This window comes from Chiroxiphia lanceolata, chromosome 2 (genome assembly GCF_009829145.1).
Source record: "Chiroxiphia lanceolata isolate bChiLan1 chromosome 2, bChiLan1.pri, whole genome shotgun sequence".
Taxonomy (NCBI): domain Eukaryota; kingdom Metazoa; phylum Chordata; class Aves; order Passeriformes; family Pipridae; genus Chiroxiphia; species Chiroxiphia lanceolata.
This window is the reverse complement of record NC_045638.1, coordinates 53,787,485-53,813,535: the sequence shown is the minus strand read 5'-3', so window position 1 is coordinate 53,813,535 and position 26,051 is coordinate 53,787,485.

The window sequence follows — 26,051 nt, the reverse complement described above, 5'->3', positions numbered from 1 at the left end:
AATATGTAGCCTAACAAGCATTAAAGATGATTTGAAGTGGAGGTTGGGAATGTCTGACCAACAGTCAGATATGGAGGAACAGAAGAAAGACTTCTGCATTTTGTCGGTAGGAAAACAAGCATATTCTGCTTTCCTATGTGACTGAATCTTCATTTTGCATTTTCCTATTTGAAGTGTTTCCAACCATCAAATGCTACATTTTCTTTCTCCTATGCATTCACAAGTATATGTGGCACAAGCACCTAAAAGTCAATGACTGTGGAACTAGCAAAGCATATGAATTAGTCTCCTCAGAAAATGTGTTCATGATTATGGATAGATGACTCCTAAATCTTCCACTATGTGTCATTGCTCATTGTAAACCTAATGGACTAGTAACTTACAGCCCACTCTTTTTAGGATGTTCATCATAAAATCCAATTTAAAATAAATCAGAATTAAGTACTATGAATTTCAAATTGCATGAATAACGACATGATTAGTATTATAATGGCATTTGAATCAAATAGTGTAAATGTATGACAATAAACTCCCTGACTCCTGGAATCCAGCCTTCCTGTCTTCCTTGCCAGCTGTCCCAGCCTTCACCCTTTCTGTCACCAGACTGATGACAGGAGACATTTTATTCCCCAGCTCGGAACTGTCTGACTCATACTTGCATACTGCTGACTGCTGAGGCAGCTTCAGGTTCTCAGACCATTTGTATAACAATATGCTACAGAATGTCAATCAAATGACACTGTTGAAATAATAAAGCTATCAGAAAGTGTCCAAAGTAGGGTAATGAAGATGGTAGGGAGTCTATTGGGGAAGTCCTGTGAGGAGCAGCTGAGGTCACTTGGTCTGTTCAGCCTGAAGAAGAGGAGGCTGAGAGGAGACTTCATCACAGTCTACAACTTTCTCAAGAGGGGAAGAGGAGGGGCAGGCACTGATCTCTTCTCTGAGGTGACCAGTGACAGGACCTGAGGGAATGGCCTGAAATTGTGTCAGGGGAGGTTTAGATTGGATATTAGAAAAAGGTTTTTCCCCCAGAGGGTGGTTTGGCACTGGAAAAGGCTCCCAAGGGAAGTGGTTATGACACCAAGCCTGACAGAGTTCAAGAAGCATTTGGACAATGCTCTCAGACACATGATGTGATCCTTGGACCTGTCCTGTGCAGGGCTAAAAGCTAACTTTGATGATCCTTGTGGATCCCTTCCAACTCATCATATTCTATGATTCTATTATAATAAGTATTCAACTATTGTATGTATAAATTATGGATTCAACTGTGTGTATATTAATATGGGTATATATACATATGTATGTATATACATATGCATATATGTATCGTATATCCATACATATATATGTATAACTAATAATTTTGCAACAGAAAAATACACACACACAAATATCATGTTTATCTTATACATCTAAGACAGCTCATAGACAGTTTCAGAAGTAGGTCAGAGGCAATATTACAATTACATCTGCTGTCCCTTTTGAATCCCCTAACTCAGGAACCTTTTCTTCAGTGGCTAAAGAGAAGGAGTTGGAAGAAAAGGTTGACTCTTCATGAGGAAATGACTCTTCATAAAGGAAACAAAATTATGTAACAGCAATGTATATATTTGTGTTTTTCTGTTGATTTCCCCCTCCATCCTTTGTTTTCTTTTTTATTTTTTTTTTTTTGGTGGGGAACTTCAAGTCTGACTGTACATCAATGTGCGATTTTTATCTTATGGCCTTTTCCTCCTGCTTTTCTGCTAAAAAATTTCTACCTACACCCAGCAGAAAGGCAAATCAAATCCTCACATATTATATGAAGGGTAGCATGGAGTGTTTGTAAATGGGTACAGAGCTAAGGGAAATCTGGTGTTAATGGCTTACACAGTGCCAGTGTTTTAGAAGATTTTAGAAAGACTAAAGTAACTGATATATTTCTTTTATTGTTTTATGATTATTGTTTTCTTTTTAAATAGTGATATATATGTAACATTTTTATTGGTATTGTTATGGTTATTACCACCATTTTTAAATCTTTTTGTTTTTAATTTTTAGTTAGTTTTGATTAACCTTATTGATAATTTAAGTCTACATCACATCACATTGGAGTAGACAGGAACAAATCAGAGGAGTAAATCTGTTGATACTGAGGACCCGACATTCACACTGTAAATCATTTTTGGTTTAATATCAGACTAACTTGGTATAGTCACTCAGAGGCTGTATGTTTTAAATCTTAAATCAGATGATCTTGGAGGTCTTTTCCAATCTTAATGATTCTATAATTTTATTTTATGATTCTACATCCGTTTGCAGCTGGAGCACATTCTGTGAACTCCTGGATTGTATTTTCCAGATTAGCTTCATATTAAATAAATCTCACACATGCCTCTATCATCCTAAATTCTGTGTCTGTACTTTCAACAGTCTTTGTTCTAAGACAAACTGAATGCAAAGTATTTCAGAATTCAGTGATGAGAACTTTTTACTCATTGCTGATTCATTTAGCAATAAAATTTAAAAGTCCCATTTTTAATAAATTAAAAAAAATATTGTTAAATTGCATAAAAATGATATAGACATGGAGCACGTCCATAAGTCTGAGATGTGTTCCACCCGGGTATGTTCCTGTGTAACTTACTCTAGGTGACCCTGCCTTAGTAAGTGGTTCAGACTAGGTGATCTCCAGAGGTTGCTTCTGACCTTAAAAATTCTGTGATTTTGTGAAGTTTCCGGAAAAAAGCTAAAAAGTTATGAAACTCTCCTAGTTTATTGTGAAAACTGGGAGGGGGAGAGGGGGGTGAATCAAGGAATATTTTGCAGAATTTTTTTTGGATTATGCAAAGTTTTTATTGCAGCTTCCTGCCCTTAAGTACTCAGAGGCTTTCTAGGACCGACTTTGTACTTTAGGACTATTTTTGGCTTGGAAACAAAACAGGTAACAGGTGCTGATTTGTTGGAGGAACAAGCACTGGTGACCTCATAAGTAATCTATAAAACTTAATAATTGAGTTTCACTTTGAGTTTCACCTTTTTCCTAACAGTTTTGAAGGAACCAGGTTTATTAAGTCAAAACTCAAGGGATCCCAAACTATTTCAAAGTAATCTCGTGAAAAAGGTTTTTAAAGTCCAGGGAGGCAAAAATTTGAGGGGTTTTTTTGGTATGTATAAGTAATTTATGCAGGAGTCCATACTGTTTCTAACTCAGAATTAAAAGCATTATGGAAAAGGTAAACACTTTCCCCATGAACTGGAGAAGTGCTAATAATTCAAACTCCATAGATATCTTCAGGCCACATCTTATATGAAGAACTTGCAGTAAAAAAGAAGAATTTGGCATCTCTAATTAATGTTATTATTATGCAAAAATTGTATTATTATGCAAAAATTACACAACGAAAAATTGAAAACTGAGGAGATTTCTAGCCATTCTGGTCAAATGTACTTTTTATTCCCACTCTCCTGCTAATTCTTTAATAAAACTTTAAAACAAGCTCCTCAAAGGGAAGGAAATATTTTTACAGCTGTTGGAGATGTTTAATAGATTGAAACTTGCAGAAAGAATTACCAGACTGTGAAACATATCTACTACAAAAATATTGCAGCTTGGCTTTGCATTTTTAAGAGAACTCTGAATGGAAAAGAGAATCTCTAAAGACATCACCTCTCTTACGGAATAGTCTGAATTTTTAAAAATAAAATGTAAAAATGACATTTTTGCCTACACTGAAAAATAGAATATGCCTTTCAACATTATTTCTAGATATTTTAAGGGATGAAAATATAGGGGAAAACATATTAAAACTTAAAAATTAATCATATATTTATCTTTGATATCCTTCAATTTTTGGGAAATGAGTTGGGAGCTCTGTAGACAAGGGTTCAATGTCTCTCAATGACAAAGTTTTGCAATATTAACATCATCATGCTACTTCACAAATCCATGCAGCTTCCAGTCTTTTCAGCTGAGCCATGTTGTAAATCCTACATGAGCATTCCCCAAGAGGTTAGCTTGAAAAGTCATTGCTAGATTATACCAAGCAGCAGAGGTATTTCCATGCAATGTTCTAGCTAGTGATTTCACTCTCTAAGCATGCATTCATGTGTTTGTAGGTTAAACACAACTACGGTTTTGTTCTTCTGTCCTTAAATTTCCTTAAATATATGCTTGCTTGTTGAATACTAGAGATCTCTAGATATTTTTAGACTAGCTTGGTATCCTTCTGAGAGTGCCACTTCATTGAGTCATACTGAAATAGTTTTAGGGAAATATTTAGATCATTCAGTTGAGTAAGTGGTATATATTTGGGGACAAAATTCCTTCATTATATTGTTTGGTCCAAATCTTCTTTTATTCAGTTCTTTTTGTGAAACTGGAGCACATATCTACAACACATCCTGCCAGGACATTGATTTGAAATTTGAATCTCTAAATGGGGCAGCTTCAGCTGAGAGTATCTAGATCATCTAGAGAACGAGATCTTAGTGTTTGACTACATATTGTCATTCTGTGGAGGATTACAAATCTTTGTTCCCTACTTTGCTGGGTAACTAATGTCAAGGATAGACCACTGTATAAAAGTTAGCTGGTGGTGACAGTGTCAATATATGTACTTTGTAAAGTGATTGTGACTGCTGTGTGTCTTGCTGAACTCAGGGCTGTCACTGTACATCAGGAATACTCTGAACGCAGGAGTGATAGGTTTCCCTGTGGACCTAGGCAATACCTTGTGTTGTTTCTGTATGGATCTGATATTTAAGCAATAGCTGAGTTTCTGGCTATTCAGTTTGGAGCGCTAACAGCAATACCTAAGTTCAGGTATCTTGAGATATGTGCTGTTCAAAAAGGAGCTACCAGTCAATTTAAAAGTCCATTGAGGTTAGCCTGAACTTGTGAACAGGCTGACTGAGTCATTGTTTCGAATTCAAGAACACTAATAATGTCTAACTCCCATGTTGGGGAAATTTTTGATGGCTTAAAGCTACCCGTTTATGCATTTATGCTTTGTTTCCTATTCTGTGACATAGATCACTCTAGGAATAGCGTATATTTCTTTCTTACAATTTTGTAAGTCTATATGCTTAAATGTTTCTAAAATGTTTCTATCGGTATAAATGGAAGGTCTTCACAAATTCTGCCAGGCAAATGCAAGTAGAGCTACAGCTAAAATTAAATCAAAGAGTGATAAGTAAAATACATCTGACCTAGGCAAACCTATCCTCTTCTAAATAATTCATATATATATATATATATATATGAGAAACTAGAATATTCCAGATTTCTTTCTTATTATAGGTTTGCACATTGTTACCCCCTTCCGCAGACTAAAATAAATTATCATCACAGATACTGCAGTTCTGTATTAGTTGAACTCAGCAATGGGGAACATTCCTGGATGCATTTAATTTACTCATCCAGGTAAAATTTACATCTATCAACTATTCTTCTATTTTGGCCAACACAGATTTTAAAGCCTTCTTCACTGTCAGTCTGATGGCAAGAAGGAAGTTTACTCTCTTTATTTTGCCATGGTATGCTCACACATATATAACTAGAACAGTAAATACTCTCTTAAAACTGTATTCCTTTACAATATCATGTCTACTTTTTGATCATTTTACTATTTCTTTGTTGATCTGTTATGAGTAGACAGATACCAGACTGCAGGAAGATTTGGAAGAATTTAGTTGTCTTTCACATTAAAGTTACCCCTATGAAACTTTTTGTAAACCACAATGACCCTTTGCTGTATTCTGTGAAATTTCTGTGGGAAGCTGGAAGGCTAAGGTGCTACTTGAGTGGTAATACAAAACAGGATTCATATAGTAATGCAAATTGAGTTCAGTTACGATTACTTGGACTTTGTGGTCCTAATATTACTGAGCTGAGGTAATATAAAAATGTTGTAAATAATGAATGTGCTTGAATACTGGTAGCACTTAAAATTGGGAGGAAGTTCAAAGAGCAAACAGATTAACACTATGGCACAGAAGTCTAACCTGTGACATGAGAAATATAACCAACGAGAAGAAAGATTTTGTCTATTTATTTTGTTAAAGAAAATGAAAATAAGACATTACAACTTTTCACAGTAACAGATTTTACATGGATATATGATATACAACTCATAATCTCAAAAAATAAATTTTCAATTAATGTTAATACATCAAGGTTACGGATTGTTCTTCAAGTGGGGAAATTTTTTCCAGATATTCTACACAACGGCCATCACATTTTAGATCTCTGCATCATACAAGTCTGTGCTGACATTCTATTTATAGATTAGACTCATAATAATTTGATATTTAAACACACATCATACATTTTCAAATATGTTTACTAATTTCATCCAATAACTTTTGAAGGCATTCAATTTTTTATATATTTATAACCTGTTTTTCTATTAAATGTACCTTTGAAATACAATGAGATTTATGTTTTAGTGGAATGCTCAAGGTCACATCCTGTTGTGGAGAATACAGGTGCCAATTTCACAGCCCACTACTCAGATCACCCGACCACACTCCTAATATTTTTGTTAGACAAAGAGCAACGAAGTTTACTAGATGATAACAGAGTGCTATAATGTGCAATTTATTTTGGTATGGATTTCCTGTTATAATGACAAGATTATATGGCAAAGCTATATTCCAGTTGTTAGAGCTAAATAAATATTACTGTAACTACAGTGACTAGGTTTTCACTTTAACAAAAAATTATTTTGTATTTCATAGATAAAAGTTGCATAAATATTCTTTTACACTGGCAAGACCATCATTTATCAGTGCTTAGCATTTTCACATTTTTCTCTAGGTCCTGTTTGTTTTATCCAAATTTTGGCTTAGAAATCAAGTTCTCTCTGAACTTAAGTATTCTTTTTTCATTAAATCCAAATATTTAATTTTAATTCTAAACTACAAGCAGCATATTTTTTGTAATTTGACCTATCTTTTTACATTAGAAGAAAATACATTTGTTATTTTTAACTTCTTTACATTACTATAGCTGTACAGCAAATATTTCAATAAAAAGTCTTATGCTTCATATTGAATAAATGGGGACAGTTCACCATGCTGCTTAGTGGTCTGACAGCTCCAAACTGAAGGTTACTTCATTACACTTCAACACTCCGGCCCTGGAGCTGCAAACTCACAGGCTCAGCCAGGAGTTTTACTTTAAAATATATATATATATATCATCATCATCATGGCTAGGCTTTGCAAATGAAGATTTGAGAAGGGCTTATAAGGTTCTTTAATACCTCAAGGCACAGACTTGTTCCCAAGAGGTATTTTTTATTAGTAATTTAGGGGCGAAAATAAGGGAACTTGGCAAAAGTTCAAAAAAGTACCACACAAGCTAGACCTTCCACCACCATACTAACCCAACACATATTAATCCACAACTCTTAAATCAAAATCTAATCCCTTCAGGTCCAAGCCACCTTAAACATCAAGAAAGGAGCAAAGAAAGAGCAGCAGAGGGAGCAAGACGAGAGAAGGAGAAAGAGGGAGAGAGAGATTATGTAGCTACCATTGGAACCCTGTGGAAAACCAGCTCTCACACATCCAAGTTGCAGGGCTGCAACACGAAGCAAACATATGCCTGTGGTTTTATCTGCTCTGGTCCCTGTGGCCAGCCCCCTAGGTGGGGTCTCTGACTCACCAGCCACTTTGGGGGTTCCAGGCCAGGGTGAGGGGCAACGTCCTCACTGTCCCTGCCAAGCTGAACCTGGCTTAGGGGCTGCAGGAGGTGTGCTGTGTTTTAGTTTTCCCGGGCTGTTTGTGACTGACAGCTACTCCTGAGCTTCCCCATGTGGGCTCCAGGGGCCTGCTATGAGGGATATAATGTCACCCCACCTCTGTGAGGTTCAACCCATCCCTTCTCCCTCCCCACACGCACCTACCCACCCCTCCACAAGGTGGTTCTGACACAACAGTTACTGAACCTAGAAATACTTAAAATATAACATATATTGCCTTCATTCTGTCCTTCCTCTTCTGTCCATCTGTTGTTTATGCTGTAATTTTTGCTTCAGCAGCAGAATTGCATATTTTTTTCATTAATTTCTGTGTACCAGTTATGGTAGACTTTATGATTTAAGATATTTTTTTCATGAGTTGTCTTTTTTTGATCCAGTGAAACAAATATCTGTATAAGCTAGTATACAGCTTGCTTGGTTTTGAGCACTGACTTTTTTTAGTTTTCTTATTACTGGGTGCTCACAAGGACTGTACTTATTATTAAGACCTATTCAGCTTTCAAGTGAATAAAACAAAACCTAAAAATATAATAATTATTATTCCCAAACCTTCTTTATTTCTACTTTTCTTAAAAACAAAAATGTTACCAAACAAAAAACAGTCCATTTCTATTTAATTGACTAAATGAATCTAATCTCTTTAGCTTATTTTCTAATCAGGCCATTATTACCTTAATGCTTGAGAACAGATGATTTTTTTTCACTTTCTCATTTATGTAAAAATCCTTGAAAAGTCCTGCTGATTTTTTAATGTATCCATGCTGCAGAGGACACACTTATGTAATGTGTGAGGAGAGCACAAAAAGGATTAATATCATCCTGAACTCAAAGTTAATATAGTCTTGCACCAAAAACTGGATAGAATGACATGTCAGTTTTTAAACAACCACTTATCATCAAATATAGACAACACAGAATTCCCATAAATATTTCATGCAAAATGGTATCCATCTGTGTCCATGAATTTACAATATTTTTCACTCTAATAACATGTATTCTTCAAGTAATGGGTCTTTCCATCCATCATGAAGTTTCTCCTATAATCATATTTCATATCTGACAAGGTAATCATCTTGCTAAGTCAGCCAAAGAGTTTTGTTATTCTTTGTATATATATAAACTAACACAAATATTTTAACTATTTACCACATTAGATTTGGACCTTGACACTCTCACCAATCCCAAAAGAAACGTAGTTTCTACTATTTAAACATATATCATGAAGAAATGGCTGCAATGCTTAGCACTTACGGGAAAACACTTCTAAGATTGTCAAAACTGTTTCTTCATCTCAAGGTCTCTTAACCATCATCTAGGTGTGTACTCATGAAATGATGAGATGTAAAGAAACCACTAAAACAACATGGTTCTCACCAGTACTCTTTGAATAGTCAAGGAGGTCTTGGTACAATGAAAGGAAGGTTCAATTTTAGCATCTTAACTTATTTGTCTGTGCTTGCTAGTTGACCCAAATTGCTTGTATTCTTACAAACTGTAGTAGATTCTCTTAAAAATTTGCATTTTTACAGAACAGGCATTTTCTTTCTTCCAAATGTGTGGCTGTGTTCACATTTGCTTAACAATTTAAAGCCAATGAACCAGTTGGATTTGAAAATTGTTTCAGTGGAAACAGATTGTCCTTTTAGAAATTGTAATTACCTGATCAGTAGTTCAGCATAAGGTTTTCATAAGATTCAGTTATTACCTAAAAATGGGCCTCAACTGGCACTTAGCTAGACACTCAGCGTAAGGGAGATTTCTCCCTGATATGGAACACTTCAAGTATTATCTGGGTACGAAAATTGCTTTTTTTCTCTTGAATTCTTTTGTGTAGAAATCAGTTCTTTTTTAAAAAATCTTTCTACTTTAATCTTAAGTATTGCTTAATTAGAAGAACATTCTTTTTATTGGTATTCTTTTCAATTATTTGTTATCTACCATATTTACAAAGTGGGATAATATAAAGATTAGACAAGCTTACAATTAAATTGTTATGTCCTATTTCAATGAATAAACTGTATGACAATCACTAATATACAATAGAAATGACTAACACACATTACCAACTACAAACAACATCTGTAAGATTATGCAATTAAAGAAAATGCTGGGATGATGTATTCATCAGTGCAAGCACTGAAAAGAGGTGACTAAATTTGCTGATCTGTGCATTCTAACTTAAGCTGAGAAAGTTTTTTTGTAATTTATTCATTGAATTTCACCTCTGTGTTCTTCAATTCTCTGATGGCAAATTAAAACACTTTCAAAGGTATTAATCATGTCACAGTGTCCATAAAATATTGCTTGTGGATTATTTTTGTCTGTAAAAGTTTAAAAGTAGTGCAAAAAAATTAATATTCAAAATTCAAATCAACCTTGTAACATAAGTTAATATGTGAATCTAAAACCTAAATCAGATTCTCAAACACTTATGTTTTCTTCTGCCTGTCTGAAATGGGCCAAATTTAAGTGCTTAATTTTGCATAAATACTAATCTATTAAATTTATCATTATCCTACTTATTTTAGGATAAGTAAATACATTAAATAATTTTCGTATTATATTTTCTGCATTATAATAAAATTGTACGAAAATTTAAAATATTACATTGTTGCATTCCTGAGGGTATGTGAAAGCAATTAACTGCACTGTATGTGTCAAATGAAAATTAAATATCAAATTAGTCAATCTAAAAGTTTTTCCCTTTAATCAACCAATTACTTGTTTTAAATCAAACTCATGGAAGTATATTTTATATCTACTGTGTTCTAGAAAATATAAATTTGGTATTACTTTCCTGTCAGACATTGTTGACTATATAAGTAAGATACATTAACTAGCTAATAATGAAATGTTACTAAAGATTTGTCTCTTGTCTTTAGTTTCTCTTTTGCCTGCTATCAGTCTACAATTTACCTTATCTAAATATGTTCCCATTCAATATTTGTGGGCACCATATGGTGAATTCAGCATATACAACTGTTGAATTTCGTATAAATTTGTGTTAGAATTCTTCCCATTACACCTGCCAAGACTATCTTTTTGTTAGACTCTGTTTGCCTATGTATTTATTGCATTACTGTCCATTGTTATTTTTGAGGGAAAAAATAACAATTTTTTGTTATTTAAAATAAATTATTTAAAATAAATTATTTAAAATAAAATAAATTTATTTATTGTCTGAGATGTGCAATGCATCTGCTATTTTTGAGTTCTCTTAAGTGACTGAGAAAATACGATTTTTAAAGGATGATCTATGCAAAATTTTCCAAACATTTTTTATTCCTTTGAAAAAAATTCATAATGAAAAATAAAATGTAAAAGGTTTTGAAACTTGGTTACAGGGTACATATGTTGAGATTCAACTGATTATCTAAGAAGTAAACTTTCATTTGAGCACCAGTCTGTAAATATCAAATGTGCACACACACACACACACACACACACACGCACAGGGAAATAAAATGTAAAAGGAGGTTGTTCCATATATCTATTTCTAAATGGTCCTTCTCAGAAAGGGTGGTGCTTTACATGTTTTTAATTCCTGTCCAAGTCTGTTTTAGCAGTACTGTTTTACAGTAACTAGTAAACAAAATCTCTGTCTTTCTCTTGACCTATGAGCTTTCTCAGCCTATTTTCTTCCCCATCTTTTTGAGAAGTGAGAGACTGTCTGTGTGGGTGTCTGAGCATTAGTCGAAGCTAATCTGGTACAAAAGCTAACCATTATTTTCTGTCAGTTTCAAGCTATGTTGTATTTTACCCATTACAGTTCATACTATTATTGTTACTGATATTTATGTTAACAAGAGAAAACTTCAGTATTTTTTAAAATCTTGTTTTTAGGAAGTACACTTTTTTAATTAGAGAGCTTTGAGAGGTTGGAATACTCCAACATATTCCTTTAATTTCAGAGCAAATTTTGAGCCCTGAAGCACAGCTGAGTACAGACAGGCTTCTCTGGTAACTCTTCACAGTTAATTTGGGGGTTTGGATACTAAGAAACAAGAATTTTCTCACTTTTAATGTTTACCGAGGCCCTAACACAGTATATTGCCAGAGGCAAAATACAAACACTTTTTACCTGTGAGGAAAGGTCTTCAGGCTGAATTTCTATTTAATTGAACTTGATTCAACTGGAGCAGAGGTGCCAGAATGTACCAACAAACTGCATTCAATGAATGTGATTCATATGCCCCTCTGAGTACAAGGAAAGAAGACTGAACTCATTCCCTTCTGGCAGCCTACAAAAAATTGCATTTTCTTGTTTCATTTTCTACCACTATATGAGTTGCTTACAGAGAACCTAGCCTACCTGTTAAGCTCAAGCCTCAACTCTAATGAGGTCAAATCCTTTAAAGTGGAGGAAGTGTTGAGAGAGTTTTAATTGCTTATCAGGTTATTCCATTATTTATGCATTATAAAGTAAAATATTTCATAAGCCAATATAAAAACTGTGAAGATAGGAAGTGTATCACATAAACTACACAATATAATAGTAATTCTTGTATTATGTAGTTGATTTTTTCTCAGTCTTCCTTCTTTTTTTATTTGTTGTGGCACTATAAGAGGGTCCCAAACAGAAGGACCTCATTTCACCAGCAGTTGATATGCATGGCAATAGATATACATAACTTCTAAAGAAATAATAAGTGACTTCCTATCTGTCATAATAGTCATACTCTAAGACAATGTAAGTGGCTCTTACCTGCAAAAAATGGAATAATGATATGATAAAGGAAAAAAGACAAAAATTACACTGGTATATATTTAAGTGAATAGAATGTGATTCCAGATAAATAATTGTGATCTAGAATGCTAGTGGTTAAGTTGTATGAAAAGCTGTAACTGTAGTCTCTTCCAAGAAAAAAACTTTAATTTTTCATTACTTTCATCATAAATGGTTTTCTACTTAATTGTTCTTGGTGAAATTCAATCTTTTGATCTTTTTCTCTTTACTCTGTAACCTTTAAGGAAGATGTCAGAATCTTTTGTAAATTCCTTCAATTTAAGCCTAGGGAAATTACAGTGGTTCAAAGCAGGTGGTAGTTAAAATGATTCTATGAAAGAATATTAAACATATAGACCTGATACTGAAATGTTCAGAACACATCCTTTTCTCTATGCTTTTCACATCTACAGCAAGGCAGAAAATTAATACAAATTTCCAGACACACAATCCAAGTGATAATGTTTTTCCCCAGCTGCTTGCCCAGAAATGCCATGAGTCATTCTATTGTGTAGCCTTTCATTCTCTTATCAGCTTCAAATTTCCGTTGTCTGTTTCGGATTTTGCAAGAAAAATTTGACCTATGCATTTAAGCCGAGCTAGTCCAATTGTCCCCTTGCACCTCCAAAAAAAAGGACAACAGAAATAAACCTTCTAAGAAGATAATTTCCAGTTTTGTGCCTAGAAAAGTGCTCTCTGGATCACTTGAGTGAGTAAACGTCATTTTTGTTTCTCTTATTTTCCCACTTAAGACATAGTAGCAATTCAAAAAGTCAGTTTTTAACAGTAAGAAAAGAAAAGGGAACATGTATAATCTTGTTACATAAAAAAAGAATCAATATTTTTAATACCTCTGTAAAGGTAGTTAGGTCTCAAGACTTAAGCAAAATCGAATAATAATTTAAGGGAAGTTTCTAGAAACAATAAAAAAACCCCTGACATCATACCCTTATATTCAAAGGAAACTAGAAGGGATTATAAACTGTGAAAGCATAAAGAGTAATTAAAAAGAACAAACAAGTGGCAAAGGGAAACAAAATATATTCTTTTTTTACACATGTCAGGATATAGAAGTCTATATGGCCATTTGATAATCAGAATACAATAGGTGTACTAAAAAAAAACAAGCAGAAAAAGATCATTCTTGAGAGGCTTCAGAGGTGATCCTTGCAGGTGAAAAAGGGGAGATAAGAGTCCCATTAGGGAGCTGCTCTCAGTGGGAGACTTATCAAGGATCTATCTGAAACTGGGTGATTGCAGGAGAAGAGGGGGAAATTATTTAGTTTACAAAGATTTCAAAAGGCCTTTGGACAAAATATCTCACACAAAGCTTTTAAGTAAATTAGGTGGCGTGAGCAAAGCCATTTGTTGCACTGATAAATGGCTGGTTAGGAGAAAGAAAGCACAAGTAGGAGTAAGTTGTCAGTTCTTGAAGTGGAGACAGGTCATCAATGCTGGTAAGCAGGAGTCTGTACCATAAAACATATTCATCATTGACCTGGAAAACAGATTACTGGAAAGAAAAAGGCTGCTGACAATACTGTATTATTCAGGATAGTAACTTTGAAAGCTGACTGTGAGAAATTAAAAAAAGACTAGAAGACTGAAGGGTAGCAAAGTGACAAATGAAATTCAGTGTAAATAATATAACATGATGTACATGGGAGAAAAACAATCCTAATTTCACATATAAAATTATAGGCTTTGAACTAACCATTACGTCCCCAGAGTGATATCTTGGGGTGTAAAAAAACATTTCCTGAAATACCAGTTTGATAATATCAGTGTTCAGAAAGACAAATAAGGGGGACTATTAGAAAAAAAAGACAGGACAAGACACAAACCACCATAATGCTGGTAGCTGACTTTACCACAGTTTAATAATGCAAGCAACTCTGACTGTAAAAAAATGATGCAATAGACTTGGAAAAAGTGAAGAGAAAGGTAGCAAAATACAGAATAATTTCTGTACAAGAAATGACAATGGGCTAAGAACATGTAATCTGAAAAAATGTTACTTAGAGGAAATAAAATAGAGGTCCATAAAATCAGGATTAGCAAGGGGTAACAACATTCTATTCTCTCCACATTAGCAAGACCTCGGGCTTGAGACAACCATGTCAAGGTTACAAGTTAACTTTCCTAGGTAGGGATGCAATGGACAGTTGTGGGAAATACTGTGTCCAGGGTGGAAGTGGAACACGAATTTTACTGTGTCGAGAGGACTCAGATAAGGAACATTCTCAGTGTAGCAGGAAAAATATACTAAACTATGCAGTTTAATCTTCCATTCTTTTACTCATGGGAGATTTTCCAGTTTATGTTCATAAACATAAAGGACTGAATGTGGCCTTCAAAACCCTGAAAGAAAAGGTCCTGAATGTTGCGAGCGAGATGCCCAATGAACTGTGCAAGTAGCACATAATCCATCCAGTCCTGCTGAGCGGAAGCTCTTGTTTTAATGATACAGACCTGGAGTATTATGTAACCTGCCTTGCTGTGCGGGACAGTTTCTGCCATCTAACACCTGAGTGTTGTGAAAAACAGCTCAATGAGGTGTGTTTACACATTTGTGTCTATGGGAATCTGAAAATACAGGAGACTTTGCATGCCCTGACAACATGGACAACCCTTGGTCAGAGTCACCTATTGTACGAAAGGGTTACTGATGTTCAAAGTGACAGAAGAAGACACATAGCAGCATTCTTTTCACCAACATAGTACCTATATCATAGGAATCTCTGAAAGGCATTGAAGTGGAAGACTCTTATCAGGTCATATGTGTCAGCTTTGTTCCTGTTCTTCCAAGAGGAGACTCAATACCCTTGAGAAGACATAGAACAGCCGTTACTAGCAAAAGTTCAGCATTTTATGCTGGAAATGAATCCGATTCACAGGGGATGAATACCTGCACACATGGCTAATAAGCAGCACTCTTTGCAGAAGGAAGGTACCGCATCAATTCTGCCTACTCTCCACAGTCAGTATGTCTCAAGCAGTTGCTTGAGAATGATCAGTGGCTGGGCAGATGTAGGTGCTTCAGCAGACAGATAGGAGCTCCAGAGTCCAGCTGAGCAGAGCCAATGAGGCTATAGCATCAGCAACCTAACAGGCCTCTGTGACTCATGAGATGAAAATTACCACCAGCACCAAAAAGCCTATCTCCTACATGGCTTTCTGAGTACCAAATCCAGCACGTCCTATCAGAGGAGTCAGAGGGAAGGCTTTATGACAGCGGAGTAGAACTGTCCTTACATTAGGCTGCTCCTGGACCAAAACTGTCTGTATTAATCAGGTCCCAAGTTGATTTGAACACGCAGGCTGCAACAGCGTGAGGTCTGGAGATAGCTGTTACAAAACCTTTTAGATGCCCTTTTCTGAGTCTTTTCTCATCCTTATCAGGAAGAAGTATTATGGACACAGTATTTAGATCCACCTTTGCAGCAAAACTGCAGGAGATGAAGTCTGAACTATTAGCCTCACATTCCTTTTAAATATATAACTGTAAAGTTAAATGTCATTTAATTATTAAAAAACCCCACAAAAACCAGAATCCCTCTTACTGAATAAATTTGATCTTTTCTTACTAACTTTTTCTTTTTCTTTTTTTTTCCACAGAAATTTTCCAGTTCCAGGCTGCTTTTCATCCTGATTCTAAGTGATGGAACTAGCATAGCATCTCAAGTTATACAATGCTTGAAATTTAAAGTTATTTGCATTTCAAATTATACAATCCGGAGTCTGAAAATAAATATAATTTTGGTTTCCTATATATCTGTAGAATAATAAAGTCATATTACCATTCTACCCTGTGATGCTGCCTAACAAACAGGACAATGCACTAGAAACACGAGCAATTTAATGCTTTGTAGGGACTACAGTTTTGCTTGACCATTTTCCAATCTACGTAAGAGTAAAAGGGTTATTTGAGTCCTATAGACCTTGAACAATCTGACTCAAAATAAATAGATGGGTATCAAACCTTATTAGTTGATTCAGATTACCATGGGTATTCCCAGTTCACATTTTTATTGTAAAGTTCGTCCTCTTCTATGACAGTGAGAAGTTCTACAAAACAACATAATACCAGTTCTGATCGATAAATGAATAGTCAGAGGTTTTGAAATTGTTTTTATCTGTTAAAATATCTTCAGACAGCATTGTTGAAGACACTTTTATTTGTGTGTTATATATATGTAGAAGAAACATGTTTGAAGAACAAGCCATAAATATGCACGTTGTTTTTTGGGGGCTTTGTCTGTTGCTTTTTATAATTCAGCTGTTAAAGCTGAAGATTTTTTTTCAGTAGTTGTTGATGTAATCACAAAGCTGAGGCTGTGCCCCGTCCTGCAGTGCAAATAGCAGCACGTCAAAAGCAAATGGCCTGCCAATTAATCTAAGCAATGTTGAACACAGGGAATTTGCTAACTCACAGGCAGCTGAGGTACAGTTTACTTGCTGTGACATCTGGTACCTGTTATTTAAACAAAAGGACATTTTGTGAATTTCTCATGTGTTCAGAGAGGTCTGATGGTGTAACCATTTCAGGTTTGAAAACTGAAAAATGTATAAACAATACTGGAATGTCAGAGTGTGGCGTTTTGGAGCTGCTCCCTGCCAAGTCCCCAACAACACAGCAAAAGCTTCCCCCCAAACCAAGTGAAAAGGTAAAAAACCAAAAACCTAGAGAACTGAAATAACAGAACTAACACTATATATATATATATTTACATATATTACATTTATATACAGTTACAATCATAGCTAGGCTTCGCAAACGAAGATTTGGAAAGGGCTCTACCCACGTTTGTTGCAAACAGTTGCAATACTATATACATATAAAAACAGAACCTCTAACACCCCCCAAAAAGAAAAAAAAAAGGGAAAAAGAAAAAAAACCCCAGATATAAAGAACAGTCAATAAAGAACTAACGAACAAAATCTCAATACTTTCCTTGAGAAAAGCAGGAACATCTCAATCCACAATCACCGCATCTCCCTCTCAAACTTGGGAAGAAGGCCACGGCCTCTCAACAAACCACAGACCCACACCCCCACGACTTGAAGAGCCACAGGGAGGGCTGCTCTCTCCAAGTACACCAGAACAGAAGAAGGGCTCGACCTTCTCTTCCCTCCTACTTATATGTCTGCTTACGCAAAAAAATAGAATGGTATACTGGGATATGGTACTTCCTTAGTTTCAACCTGGTTGCCAGGAAGAGGCCTAGACCAAACCATTACACAGGGTTTTTTTACATACAAAATATCCTGAGTGTGGTTTTATTTCTGGTTTTAAAGAGGTAATAAATGGAGATTTTCTGTCATAACAACAGCATACTGTCATATCCTACAGCACTTTCCATTCAAATCAAATTTCTAAATGGAAGTTAGAATACGCTTTGGGTAACATTGAAGAAGGTTGATGATCTCTTCTTCAAGTACCAAAGAAATATTGGATAACTTTGCCTCTTGATAGATATGAAGCATTTCAATACTCTCATAATGAGAACAGTAAGGGTGAATGGGAATATCAGGATATAAGCCATTTTGTTTTCGTTATGTATCTTAGACAAAATCTAGAAATTATGTATTGGTGGTATATATCAAAAGGGAGGAACTGGAAACAATCTGTCATTGCCAACCATCCTCGTGTGTCAAATAGGAAGGGAGTCTAGAGGAAGAAAATGGAATGCAGTTAAAGATATACACCTAATACACTTATTGAACAGAAATCCTCAAGGCGAAGGGAAACCTTAATTATGTTGTTTCCTAGCTTTTGCATGCCTGAATTTGCATTCTCGTTGTTTAGCATTAGTTTTTATACACAAGGTTATACATGTTATGGATTTGAAGATACATATAAAGTTTATGAAAGATAAAGCACTATTGGGTTTAGTATTATTATTATTTCCATCTATTTTAAAATATTAACAGACAATAACTGGAGTGGTACATACCCTATATGGACACTAGAGGCTGATTAAGTAAAAAAGCATACATTCTCTTAAGAAACACACCCTTTATATCTGTCTGTAGACCTTTGTTGCCATTGTTTAAAAATGGGCTGCAAATCAGACAGCATTTTCTAAAACATGTCAGTTTCAGTGAGACATATCACGAAAATCCCAGGTGAAACTTGGAAAACATTGAGATTCCCTACAACTAGCTAGCACTGTAAAAATCAATGGTTCTTTTCCAGAACCAGAAATTAACCTTTTAACCACATCAGTGAGGAGTTATTTGCATACGGCGTGACACTGACTGTCCATCCATGTGGGGAATCCACAGATCTTGTGGTAAGTAAAAAAAAACTAAACACCATGTATTCATGCAAATGATACATTAGTAAACTACATGGTGCTCATATTTGAAATGTATGAGCTCTCTTTGTCACTGATCACAGTGATGATGCCATCTATTAAAAGAGATGTATTCAGATCAGACTTCCCTACCACAGCATGAGTGTTAAAAACATTAACTGGACACTTGGTGAGATTATTTCTATGACTTCAAGAAGGAATTTAAATAGTTCTAATTTTAAAATCTCTTATATTGAAAACAGAACTTTGGCACTAAGGTCTTGTCATGGTTTTAAGTCCCTCACTCTACCTCCCCTCTCTTCCCTCCCCACCCCCATGGAATAGGGAGGAGAATCAAAGTAAAACTTGTATATTGAGATAAAAACAGTTTAATAATTCATTAGAGTAGAATCATAGAATGGGTTGAGTTGGAAGTGATCTTTAAATGTAATCTAGTCCAACCCCTCCTGCAATGAACAGAGACATCTTGAACTAGATCAGGTTGCTCAGAGCCCAGTCCAATCTGATCCTGAATGTTTCCAAGGACAGGACATTTGCCACCTCTCTGGGAAATTTGTTTCAGTGTTCACCACCCTCATTTTAAATGTTTCTTCCTTATGTTCAGTTTAACTAGTTCAGTCTTGTAGTTTAAAGCCATTATTCTTTATCCTATTGGAACAGTCCCTTGTAAAAAGTCTGTCCCAATGTTTCTACCTTTTGAATTTTGAAAGGACTCAATAAGATCTCCACAGAGCCTTACAAAAAACAACCCCAGTTTTTTCAGCCTATCCTCATATGAGAGATGTTCCACCCCTTTGATCCTTTTTATGGCCCTTCTCTGGACTTGCTCCAACAGATCCACATCTTTGCTGTGCTGAGGACCCCAGAGCTGGATGCTCTCAGCTAGATGTACTCAAGGTGAAGTCTCAGCAGTAGACCATCAGAATCACTTCCCTCAGCCTGCTGGCCACACTTGTTTTGATGCAGCCCAGGATACAGTTGCCTTTCTGGGCTGCAAATGTGCATTGCCAGGTCGTGTCCAGCCTCTCATTCACTGGTATCCACAAGTTCTTCTCAGCAGGGTTGCTCCCAGTCACATTCCCCAGCCTGTATTGATACCGAGAGTTGTCTCAAGTGAAACACCTTGCCCTCAGTGTTGTTAAACTGCATGAGGTTCTTATGTGCCCACTTCTCAAGCTTGTTCAGGTCCCTCTGGATGGCATCCCATCCTTCAGGCGTGCCAACCACATCACTCAGCTTGGTGTTATCTGCAAACTTGCTGAGGGTGCCCTTGATCTCTCTGTCTATATCACCAATGAAGATATTAAGAAGTACTGGTTCGAATACAGACCACTGAGGGTATCACTTGTCACTTGCCACTGAGCATGAGCCCATTAGCATTCAAGATTTGCTTTTTATGTTTCCGTGTGATTTTTAGGAAGGGAGAATAAGTTATCTTGTTCAGTATACAGACCTTACTAGAATATATTTCTGATTTACTGCATGCTTCTCTTTACTTTTGCTGGCTGTGGTAAATAATATTATCTGCATATTACTGGTATTTGCAGTGTGCTGTACTAGAAGTTTTAAAATTACCTTGGTTTGATTTTTCTTCTTTTTAAGCTCTTACTTAGTTGCATGCTTTTCATACATATTTTTATTATGTATGTAAAATATATCATTTATAAGAAGACTGGACATGTACCTGAGTTCTGAAGTAAATCAGATTATTTTTGCAACTGAATTATAGTTAATTGTCTTGTTTTTACAAAGGTACAGAATTATTCTTTTGTAAAAGCTCAATTTTTGTACAAATTTTACAGTTCAATTGTCTTAAAAAATTTAGAAGAATCCTTTTCTAAATTTCTTTATTACATGAACTAATGAATAAATAAGTCCTAAGGACCTTATTTCATTATTTTTATGTGGAAGATTCCCAAAGTAGAGTAATATGAACAGGCATTATACACTTTGCATTACTACAGAAACTAAAATTTTCCTCAAAATTTAATAAATTAATAAAAAAAGAAAATCAACAAATTCTCAGCAGCTAGAGTTTACCAGTGGTACCCTCACTATAAAATTTCCCCCTTTAGACAAAAGCCCATTTAAAATTATGTTAACTTCTATTAACTTTGAAAAATCTTTTCATATTATGATATTTCGAGCTGTTTAATAAAATGTAAGTTTTCCTACCTTTAAAAGCATTAAACACAAATCATGTAATGGGAGAAATAGTCTTCCCTAGGAATTAACCTTCATCTTTTAAACTGTGACTGAGGTATTTTTGGAAAATACCTATTTTTAAGTATTAGCCTAATATGTGACAAAATGCCTATTTGAATCAATCTGAGACGAGTACTACATTTACTCTTTATTAAAATGATATGCATTTAAAAGTGCCATCAGGTGCAGATTTTTGGGTCTGTGCCATACATATTATATTTCTGCCATTTTGGAGGCAGAGATGCAGAAAAAATAGAAATGTCAAGAACTGTGAGGCCAGGTACTGGACTAAACTTTATTCAATCTTCTGGTGCCATCTTGTGGGTAGCTAAAGAATTGTCTTTTGCATGAAGAAATAAAACAATTTTACATGAAAATCATGTACTTTGTATAGTTGAATTCCAACAGAAAAAAAAGAGCTTCCATAATATTTTTTTTTTTTTTATTTAACTCAGTTTTCTAAACTGCATCTTCAGAATTTACAGTGAGTTCAGTTGGGGAGTAAAAATTACTTTGAAGATACACTTTTCCTGAGAACTAACTTAATCGTTATTTGTTTCTGTCCTCTGAAGCAAATGCAGGTCTCCCAATCACAGTGCATAGCAATATTCTGGGAAAAGTGGACTTCAAATTATATCCACTACAGCAATTTCTATGTTTTAAGCAACTCTTTTACAAGACCTTCGACTTCAGAGATTCAGTAAATTTCCATAATCAGCTATTCCCTAATTTTTTTCCTTATTTACCAACAGGAAAAATCTAAGAGTAAGTCACTGCCAAACTAAGTGTATCTGTGCTGTCTATGCTGTTTATTATTTTATACCTTGATTATCAGACTCTCCTTGTCAGGAACATCTTCTCTCTGTTCATTTCCTATTCACCTCTCTTCCACATTATTTATCTGTGACCAAATTCACAACTAAAGGCCAAGATGTGGTGGGAGGAATGAAACATGTAGACGTAGATAAGATTCTAAGATTTTTTGGATAATATATGAACAAAATTGGGCATTTTAGGACTAGCTTCACCAAAAAAACCGAAAACCCACACCAAAAAACCCCCCCAAAAACCCCCAAAACACCCACAAAAAACCCACAAAAAAATACACACACACATGCAAAAAAAACCCCACCACACCACCAACCACCCAATCAACCAAAAAAAAACTCCCAGAACACCCCAACCAAACGAAAATAGGCCAACAGAAAACCAAATCAAACCAACAACAACAGAATCCAACTAAACACAAAATTTAAACCAGTATGCTTTACAGAAACAGTATTCCTCATTCAACTAATTGATAAAATTAAAAGAATTTACCTGGAATTTTTGCTTTCATCTTTCTTTTTGAAGTTGTGCCTCTGTGTGGCCAGCTGTAATAAGAACACACAAAAAAAAGTCCCTACCTCTATAGCCTTGCTGACAATAGGCTTATGTGACTGAAGGGTCTTATGTTTTGATCCGTGTTTGTACATTTTTGCATACATTCATTCACTTCATGTTACATACATATTTTGTAGTGTGTTTGTAGAGCTATGGAAGTTGTCCAGAAGTCTGAGTAATACCTTTCATTGGGAATTTTCCTGATCACCACATTATAGAATCATATTCCAGTTTTCTTGCACTCTGACTGACTTGATGAATCCTGTATTTTTGCCACACTGCCCTAATAACACAACTTCAGTAAATGGGAGATGAAAGTTATATCTTTGGAAAGACTTATGAAGAGCAGTGGGTTAAACACAGATTTTTTTCTTTCTGGAGAAGTGTTCCAGAAACATTTGTCAACTCTTTGACATCTCATGAAAAATGACTAACATTCTTGGCTGTGACTTTTAATAAAAATATCTGTGACTGCTGGCCTGTGCACCGAATACTGCTGTCTGTGCATGTGTCAGTCCCAGTCAGACTGTCAGCTCCAGGATTGGCAACCAGTGCATTTATATATAGGGGACTGGTTAATCTATGGGTTCCAGAGAGGCTTAGATTATAATAAAAGGTATCATTTTGCTTAGGCAAACCTTCCACACTTTTAACTGCAATCTACAGAAGCACAGACTAACTTTAGCTTGATTACCTAATAATTGTAGTTAAGGAAAACAATAACTGAGATCAGACTCTGAGATCAGTTGCATAGAGTGGATCACACTCACCACACAGCAATCTCTAGGACTGTCCATCTGCCCAGCATTTTAGTCTTTGCACTTCACAGATCTTACTTTTACAGAACCATTCTTCTAGATGCTTTTGGTTTTAGGTTTTTTTTTTTTTGGGGAGTTTTTTTCTTTAATTGGTTTGGGGGTTTTTTTTGTGTTCCAAGTGTTTTTCTGAAATAGTATGTGGACTGTACTGAAGCTATGAAATGCCATTTTATGGTAAGACTCTGAAGAGGTATGTTGCATGCCCTATGCATGAAGTCATATAGATTCACCTGAGGGTACAAAGCTGCTGCAAGAATATCAGAAGACTGTAACACAAAAGAAACCCAGTAGATAGTCACAACATGCCATAGCTCAGTTTCTAGAGCTGTGTGGAGCAGAAATTTCTCACTCCAAAAGAGAATCTAGAGTAAAATTACTATTGAAGCAATGTGGACAGTAGAAGACTATCAGTGGGAGTGAATTTCAGAGCTTAAATATTTCATATGTGGGAACACATCATTCTTAGATCAATGCTTATTCCACTCAAATAGGCATTTGCCTTGCTGCATGACTGTTTTGTAATGGAAAATTGTGATAAAACTGTACTTTTGCATTTCTTAGCAATACAAAAAAAAAATAATAATCTAATGACCTTACATAGACTGTATTACCTTGTGGGAGTATTGCCTTGGAATTTCATGTGACATTACTTTGGAAGGAGCTGTAGTAAGTGGTTTCATACAGTCAGTGAGTAAGACAACCAAGCAATGTGGATAATTTAGGGCCCAGTTCTCCACGTCATTCCTTGTCTTCATTTATTTAGACTCAAACACGTGTATCTACACTGTGTTTTATGAGCTGCCCAGGCTCAGAAACAGTAGCTTTGTGTTCAGACACTACTGACACTGAGTAGGACTTATTCAGTAGTTTTATGTGTTTTTCAGAGTAAATAACAAATATTCACAGTGTGAACTGCAGAGTCACTGCCTTGAGCAAAGCAACTTTGGTACTAAGACAAGAATGAGATTATTTTGGGCTGTGAATCTTGGTTTCACAAAAACCTTTGTTTAGAAAATAAATAATGTAGCAGATACATTCCTCTGATTGCATACCTGTTTTGAGGTGGACCTAATCTCTGTTAATTTATGTCAAATATTTAAATTTAAACATCCAATGTTGCAAAAACATCCTGAAAGGTGACGTGCTCTGCCTGTTGCACTGCTATGGAAGACGTTAACCAGTGACAAAAACTGTAATCCTTTTTTTCCAGTAAAAAACATATCTATGATATTGTACTAGGGGATGTTTGTGGTCGTGTCCCCAGTATTCATCTAGTGATCTGTTTGCTTCTGCTCAGAGGCTGGTGATGTTGTGCTATTTATATCTGATGATCAGTAGTATTTCTAGAACCTTTAGATGCAGAAGGTCAGAATTTAACTGGTACTTGGTTTGACATTTTTGTGCCATGAGCTTACCATCCGTGAAGATCAATTATCTAGTTCAGTTCAATGTAGCATTCACAGAGATATTAAAATTCATTAGATTTCATTTTAGCACACATGGGTAAATTAAACAATACTTGGGAATGTTCTCAGGATCTAGAACTCAGTCATTTAGATTGTTGAATTTTTGAAATGGTGTTTGGCATGTTGACAACTAGTACTTTTTTCCAATATAGTTTGTCTCTACAAATAGCACAGAATTTGTATGCTACTAATAATTTACTTGTCCCTTGTAAACTAGGTGGCTTTTTTTTTGGCTAATTCTCCTGATTAGCTGCCTCCATTTTGCCTAGGCTACAATTACAAAACTTTGGGTACTATATTACGTGCCTAATGGTGGGACCATGAAAAGGAAGGCACCAGTGTTATTGAATATAACCAAGCCAATAAAATGGTAAAATCTCAATTGTTAAAGTGATCATCTTGCATCATAACAGGCAGTGGCCGATGAGCTTTGCTCTATTATGAGTAATAGTAGAATATTCTAATGTATTTGGTTTGTCTGGTAAGGTTTTGGTAGCGGGGGAGCTACAGGAGTGAATTCTGTGAGAGGATGCCAGAAGATGCCCCAAATCCAACAGAGCCAATATCAACCATCTCCAGGATGGACCTGCCTCTAGTCAAAGCTAAGCCCATCAGTTATGGTGGTAGCACCTCTGGGATACCCGATTTGAGAAGGGGGGGTGGGGGGAATACTGCACAGCTTCAGACAAAGAGAGGAGTCAAAATGTGCGAGAGAAATGACTCCGCAGACACCAAGGTCAGTTAAAGAGGAAGGGGGGGGGAAATGATCCAGGAACTGGAGCAGAGATTCCCCTGCAGCCTGTGGTGAAGACCATAGTGAGGCAAGCTGTCCCTCTGCAGCCCTTCAAGGTCCATGGAGGAGTAGAGATCCACCTGCAGCCCATGGAGGACTCCACACTGGAGCAGGTGAATGCCTGAAAAAAAGTCTATGACCCTGTGGGAAGCCCACACTGGAGCAAGCTCTTGGTAGGACCTGTGGCCCCATGGAGAGAGGAGCCTATGATGGAGCAGGTTTGTTGGCAGGATTTGTGATCCTGTGGGGGACCCACACTGGAGCAGTCTGTTCCTGAAGGACTGTAGTGTGTGGAACGGACTCGTGCTGGAGCAGTTCATGAAGAACTGCAACCTGTGTGAAGGACCCACATTGAAGAAGTTTGTGGAGGACTGCCTCCTGTGGGACACCCCCACTCTGGTGCAGTGGAATAGAGTGAGGACGAAGGAGCGGCAGAGAAAAAATGTGATGAACTGAACACAACCCCCATTCCCCATCCTCCATGCTATTTGGGAGAAGAAGGAGGTAGTGAAAATAGTGAGTGAAATTAAGCCTGGGAAGGAGGGAAGAGTGTGGGTGGTGGGGAGGTGGATCAATGCTTGGTTTTATT